Source organism: Marmota marmota, unplaced genomic scaffold (genome assembly GCF_001458135.2).
Source record: "Marmota marmota marmota unplaced genomic scaffold, marMar, whole genome shotgun sequence".
NCBI classification, from domain to species: domain Eukaryota; kingdom Metazoa; phylum Chordata; class Mammalia; order Rodentia; family Sciuridae; genus Marmota; species Marmota marmota.
In genome coordinates this window covers 7,120,141-7,127,010 of record NW_026000174.1, presented here as the reverse complement: position 1 = coordinate 7,127,010, position 6,870 = coordinate 7,120,141, and the positions used below count along the sequence as shown (strand labels likewise).

Sequence of the window (6,870 nt, the reverse complement as noted above, 5' to 3'; positions counted from 1 at the left end):
TTTAGGACTTTGACACCTCACTTAAATATTCTTTAGCCAAAAATATGCATTAAACAGATTAATTGGAGTGAATGGCCTGGAAGTCAGAAGAAGTAAAATCCATAGAACAACAGCAACAACAAAAAATTAAAGATACATAATAGATCCCCTTTCTCTCAGTTTTCTTATGGAATAGGAAGTATACATATGAATCCACTGGACAGGCAATAAAATTGTAAAATGCCTTTAATAACATTTGCCACGTTCTGAGAAAAAAAAAAGATTTGAAAGATTTGAGAAATTATTTATGGTATAGTTTGAAAAATTATCATTTTGAAACAATATAAAACATTATATTTTTATGTATTGCACAGTATTCACAATTGAACTGTCCGTTGTGCATTTGTTTGCATTCCTATACTTGATGACTTGTCTGTATGTACAAAACTTGAACTACACATGTCAAATCTAAATATCATCTGTTTCCTTAATCATCTGTGAAAATCAAATAGAGGACTTAGATCTGAAGAAATCCAATCTTTTTTGTTTTATTTTTTATTTGTTCTAATTAGTTATATATGAGAGTAGAATGCATCACACATGAATTGAGTATAACTTCACATTCTAAAAATTTTGAAACACTTCACGAATTTACATGTCATCCTTGCACAGGGGCCATCCTAATCTTCTCTGTATCATTCCAATTTTAGTATATGCACTGCCAAAGCCAGCACTCCAATCTCATTTGAGATGATTTTTAGCACATTATGCTTGTTATAGTCATTGTATATCGGTCAAACTGACCCACAAAATAATCTTATGGAAGTTTAAACGGTTTTTGAATAAATGTAATGTAAGCCACAAGTGCTCAGGTTATTGAGACAAAGAATATATACTACTCGTATGAAATGTGATACCAAGATATGGTTGGAGACTCTGAACTCTAAAATTTGCAGGGTCAATGAGGAAGTCACTCATGTCCACCCCATATACAAGTATACCACTGCTATTAAAAAAAATCAATCATCAAATATAATCCATATTCTTTAAAAAAAATAAGTGACTCAAGTTTAGGAGGCAAAGAAGGTAGACCCTATTTACTCAGAAAAACCCAAGATATGCTTTTATAGCACCAGAATGTTGAAAACATTTATCTTGCTCTCAGTCCTAAAGGGCAATTGTAGTATCTGCTTTATTATCATTTTAACTGCTCTTCATGTATGGTAGCTTAGAATTTGAGCATCACTGCAGCTCAGACATGGCACATAGAGGAGGCCACACTTAAACATTCATATTTTTTCCAGTAGTTTAAAGCTTTTTTTTATACTTTCTGACAGGAAATAGCTGGAAGAAAGTAGTCAGTCTTAGATATCTGATTCATTGCATGGTTCCAGATCATCAAATTTAATTGTTCCTAGAGATCAAAGATACCCCCAACAAACCCAATTCATGATGCTCCAGCTCAAGATACTTATTATATATGAAATGGCTTATTTATCACTATATATTAAAAAGTAGTTAGGTATTAGATGGTATACATTTATTTCTCCAATTGAATATTCTTTGGTCCACAGATCTTTTGGAGTCAAAATCTTTCATAGTTTCACACTCTTCTTTGAAAACACAGATAATCTTAGAGTATTTGGAGCATGACTCCCCTAGACTTTTCTACAAAGTTAATTTCTTAAAAAATACATTTCTACAAACTGGGTTTGGTGATGCATGCTTAAAATCCCAGCAATTTGTGAGGCTTGAGCTGGAAGATTGCAAGTTCAGGACTAGTTTTAGCAGTTTAGTGACGCCCCAAGTAACTTAGTGAGAACTTCTCTCAAAATTGAAAGGGCTGGGGGTGTAGCTCAGTGGTAAAATCCTTCTAATTCCTAGTATAGAACAACAACAAGTCAGAGTTTGAGGTATGCTGATCTGATAGGAATTGCAATCCTATTTGATTGTAATGAATATTTTTCATGAGGCATTAGAAGAAGATAAGGATGGATAAGATCACTTGGATATAGGGTCTTGTTTTAGCCAGCTTTTTTGCCAAAATATCTGACAAGAAAAAATTTAGAGGAGGAAAAGCTATTTGGTTCTCAACAGTCTCAGAGGTGTTACTCCATAGATGGCCAACTTCATTGCTCTGTGCCTGAAGCATGGTAGAATATAATGGCAGAAGAGTGTGGTGGAGGAAAGTGGGCCGAGAACATGGCCACCAAGGAGGGGGTGGTAATTCACTCACCAAGTACACGTCTACCCCAAAGGCACACCCCAATGACCCAGCTCCTTCAGCCACACCCTACCTGCCTCCAATTACCACCTGTTAATCCCTATCAGAGGATTAATGCACTGATTAAGTTAAATTCTCATAACCCAGTCATTTCAACTCTAAACTGTATTGCATTGCTTCACACATGAATTTTGAGGAAACACCTAATATTTAAATCATAGTAGGTCTTAAATGACAAGCTAAAGTATATGTTAAAACTGGAATCTTAAGTTTTAATGCTCTTCCATGAACATAAAAACCTCTTATTTCCACTATCATTTTCATTCACACTCTCCATATTCACTCATTGTATGATCCTGCAGCATGACTGGGGGTGGGAGGGAAACATGAGGAACATTTATTTCTTAAACATTAGTAAAGCAGGTTATGATGAGCACATAGCCTTTTCCAGAATGTATTCTTGATGTACTACATCTTACTAAAAACTTTAAGTAATAAAATACAACTATTTTTGAAGCTTCTTTAAGCATCAGTTACATTAGAAGGAAGGTTAAATTATAGCCCAGAAGCTACATCAGAGGAGCCAGGATGAATGTCCACTGGCCTCAAGATGAATGTGGTTTTAAAGGCAACTTGCACACCAAGAGACTATTAGTTCACACCACAGATTCCATTAAAAACAACAACAACAACACTGAGCCATAATGTCATATATAATGGAAATGGAAATGTTAGATAAAGGGGCAGAGACTGCATTTATTTTTTTTAAAGCTCCAGACATTTTGTTGCTTGTTACAAACTGTGAAGAGACAAAGCTATCTTTAATAAAAAGGATGTCTTTCTTGAATTTTTATCATCTGATTAATTGTCTTAAAATTTTTCTCAACCTCTGAAATTGTTCACATAGCAAATTGGAGAAACAATTCTACATATGTTAAGATGCTTTTCACTCTAAACAAATAGTTCCTTTTTATATGCATACTACAATTTTTGGAACCTATGTTTTACCCATTTTTTCCCACTTAAAAGGAAATATCATTGTAATAATAGCTGAGGTGATAAGAAAACATATATTCTTACTTTAACTCCGCCACTATAAATGTCTGATGTTGAACCAGTCATTTTAGTGATCCTGTGTCTCATTTCCTCTGTTTTGAAAATGGGAAAATAAATCACTAGAATATTGATGTACATGCTCTCCAAAACAGTGCATGCTGAGGAATATAAGATTTAAAGGTGATCTATTCCCTTTGATTACTCTTACTGCTATCTGGAGCAATACACAAAGAAAAATATTCTTTGACCCAAAGGATTAGATTGTTGGTGGTTCCTAATAAGATTCTAAAAAGGAAAAAAAAAAAAAAACTTTAAAAAGAGCGGAATCGTTTTAATTGAAATACATTCTTATAATTTGATCATCATAATTACTCAAATCAGGTAACAAACAGCAATTATTCACTTTCATAGAGAAGGCTCTTAAATTAGTAGCAAGACTAAAAAGGAATAAAGCAGGAAATACAACATCTGTGCTCTTTGCACACTGCTCAATCTTCCCCAACATTTTGTGCACATTGAAGTATCAACTCTGTGGGCTTCCATCAGCCTGCTTTTGTGACCACAATTTCACTAGCCTCTATTCATCTTCATTTGTTTAAATATTGGCTATGGGTTTTTAAAATTTATTTATTTATTTATTTGTTTGTTTGTTTGTTTATTTATTTATTTTATTTTATTTTTCAATACTGGAGACTATAGCCAGGGCCTTTCACATGCTAGGCAAGTGCTCCACCACTGAGCTACATTCCCAATCCAGAGCTAATTTTGACAGACACTTTATTGCTTACAAAATCTAAAATATCTGAATATCTGTTGTTACTTTTTGGTCCTTTATGGAAGATTATTTAGCCCTGTTTCATTTCATTAGTAGTGCAGATACTTGACATTTTTAAAGGTGGTGTACATCAACACCTTGCTTAGAATTATCTAGTTTTTAGTATGTATTATTGAGAGAGGATGAAAGCAAGAAGAAAGAAGGAAATAGTTTGGGAAATAATGACAATTTGAGAATATGCCCATATTTGAATATACCTAATCTTTTCAGTGCAGGCTTTCTTATCAAAGAACTAACTAATATGGCTTTGCTAATAGAGGGTGGGTAGGAAATGAATAAATGAATAGTCTGCCATGTGTTTTTTACTAAACAGACTTTTTATTTATTTTTACTCCAAGATCAAATGACAAGTTATCTTCAGTAGTTTACTTTATAAGAATGACAACTCCTACCTAGAGAAAGCACCACAGCCCAGCTTGTACAAAGGCAAATATTACATGAATAATTCTTAGCTCCTATGAACAACAGTATTATTAAACTGCTCTCAATTTATTGCTGCTGATTATTTCGCAGACCAGACAAATTTTATTTTATTTCTAAAACTGAGTCACATACAAACAACATTTTTAAAACTCCCAGACAAGTTCAATTTGGATTTCAAAAGTATCAATGAATCATTTCACCAGAGAAGATTTTTGAGATTTGGCAAAACTACCAAAATTCAATTCTGAATTTCCTTTTTTGGATTAGAATTACATTTTAGTCCAATTGTGTGCTGCTATCTTTCACATTATGCTATGTACTCAAAAAATGGGACAATTTCCCTGATCACTTTAGTGTTGGCATATTAGCATCTAAATTCAAAACTGAAACAATAAATGTGTTAAGGAGGCAATTTAACACCTTATTTTTTCCATAGCTGTACATCTTGGAAAATCAGCAGCATTTGCGCAAACATATGTTTCACTTGTCAAGCTTTGGTCCATGAGGTCTTGCTTTGACCTTCAATTAACATTATAAACCTCCATCTCCAAAAACAGTCTTGAAAGGAAGACTGTGAGCCAGGGGCTAGTCATAATAGTTCCTATTATCTGACACATTTGTTCCTAATAAAAAGAAGAAAAATCCAATGTCAACCATTAAAGGTTTTGCTGAATTTTTTTCAGTGGGCAGGGAGATATGTATTATAGCATTCTGAGTTCTGTCTCATACATTAGACTGGAGGATTTGGGACTTTAATCCAAATAGTGAAGAAATAATGGTATTCATATTTTAGCAAATTGCAGGATAGTACTAACTTGTGTTGCTAATATGGCTATACCCCTTCCCGCCTTGAATAGAGCATGTGTATAGGCATGTGCCACCATCCCACTTCCTTCTGCTTTAGGGGTCCCTACTACCCCCATGATCACAAATAGACTACATGACAAGGCATTCAAGGGCCTTTTGTAGTTTAGCCTTTGCCTACCTGCTAAAACTTGGTATATGCCTCTGTGCATTTCAGTTAATATTCCTCTTTAGTCAATTCTTCTTCTATAAGCAGAAGTGTACTTACTTACTGCTCCTTTCACCCTTTGTTCCTTTAAACAACTCAATTTCATTTAAAGTGTGAGGAAATTGCATTGGATTCTTTATTAATTCTCCTCTAGCTCTGATATTTTATTGTTATCAGAATCTAAAATCTCATAAGAAGAAATGAACATTTTATTCTGTTTTAAGCTTTTATAGCCTTATTTTCCACATCTTCACAAATTCTCCATTCTAGAAAGGGCCCTATCAGTGCCCTAAATAAAGAAATGAAAAACTTATCATTATCAAAATCTCCTCACTCCATCCCATTTTTGTATTCTATGCTATCTCCCTGCTGTGCTTATCTAAATCCGCTCCTTTCTTCTTTTAAGATCCCCATATCAGCACACAGTAAAGAACCCGTTCTTTATACAGAGAGTTCAGACCTGGTTTCTCCAATGCAGAGACGGTGTTGTTTACATTTCCTCTTGTCCTTTTTAGAATGCATCCACCACTTCATTGATATGAGTGCTTTGTGCTCAGTAGCTACATGATACATTTGAAGGTGTCTGTTATGGGATGGATATGACATATGCCCCCATAGCTCCTGTGTTAACATAGGCTATAAAACGATTAAATTTTAGAGCAGTTAATGGACTACTTCGTCAACTGCAAGTAGGTGAAGGGTGGCTGGAAGAAGTGGGTCACTGAGAGTATGCTTTGGGAATTATGTATTTTATCCCTATATCCTCTTTCTTTTTCTTTCCCTCTCTCTCTGCTTCCCAACTGCCATGAGCTTAGAAACTTTCCTCCCCCATGTCCTTCTACCATGATGCTCTGCCTCACTGCAGGCCAAGAACAATGCAAAGAGCTGACCAGGAACTGAACCCTCTAAAACAGTGAGTCAAAACTGTTTTAGAACTCTTCCTCTTCTAGGTTGTTATTGTCAGGAATTGTAGTCTCAGTGATGAAAGAAGACTAACACAATGCTTTTCATTTTGTCGTCATTGAAATGTTCAGCCAGCTTCTACTCAAGTATGTACAGCTGGAGAAGTCTCAGGACATCCTTTACTGGTTCTTTTTCACTAGTTCATCTTTTAATAGTCATTTTCTAAACTTCTATACTCTCCCATAATATAATCCCTCCTAATATGTTTCCAATGTATTTAAATATATTTCTGTTATTTACTTGCAAATATCTAGCTCTTAATCTTTGCATTCATTGTCAAAATTTTATATCTTTAAGGGAAGAACTTTGTTTATTCACTTTTATATCCCCAGTCAGCACTGGTGCATATTTTGACTGATGAGCATTCAATTCAAGTTT

At 34.5% G+C, this 6,870-nt stretch overlaps 1 non-coding gene across 1 annotated transcript; it reads right to left on the bottom strand.

Moving 5' to 3' along the window:
- Positions 1-606: 606 nt before the first annotated feature.
- LOC125612208 lies at positions 607-713 on the bottom strand. The gene has a single exon (XR_007342544.1). It is a non-coding gene; the product is annotated as a U6 spliceosomal RNA (small nuclear RNA).
- Between the last annotated feature and the right edge of the window lie 6,157 nt (positions 714-6,870).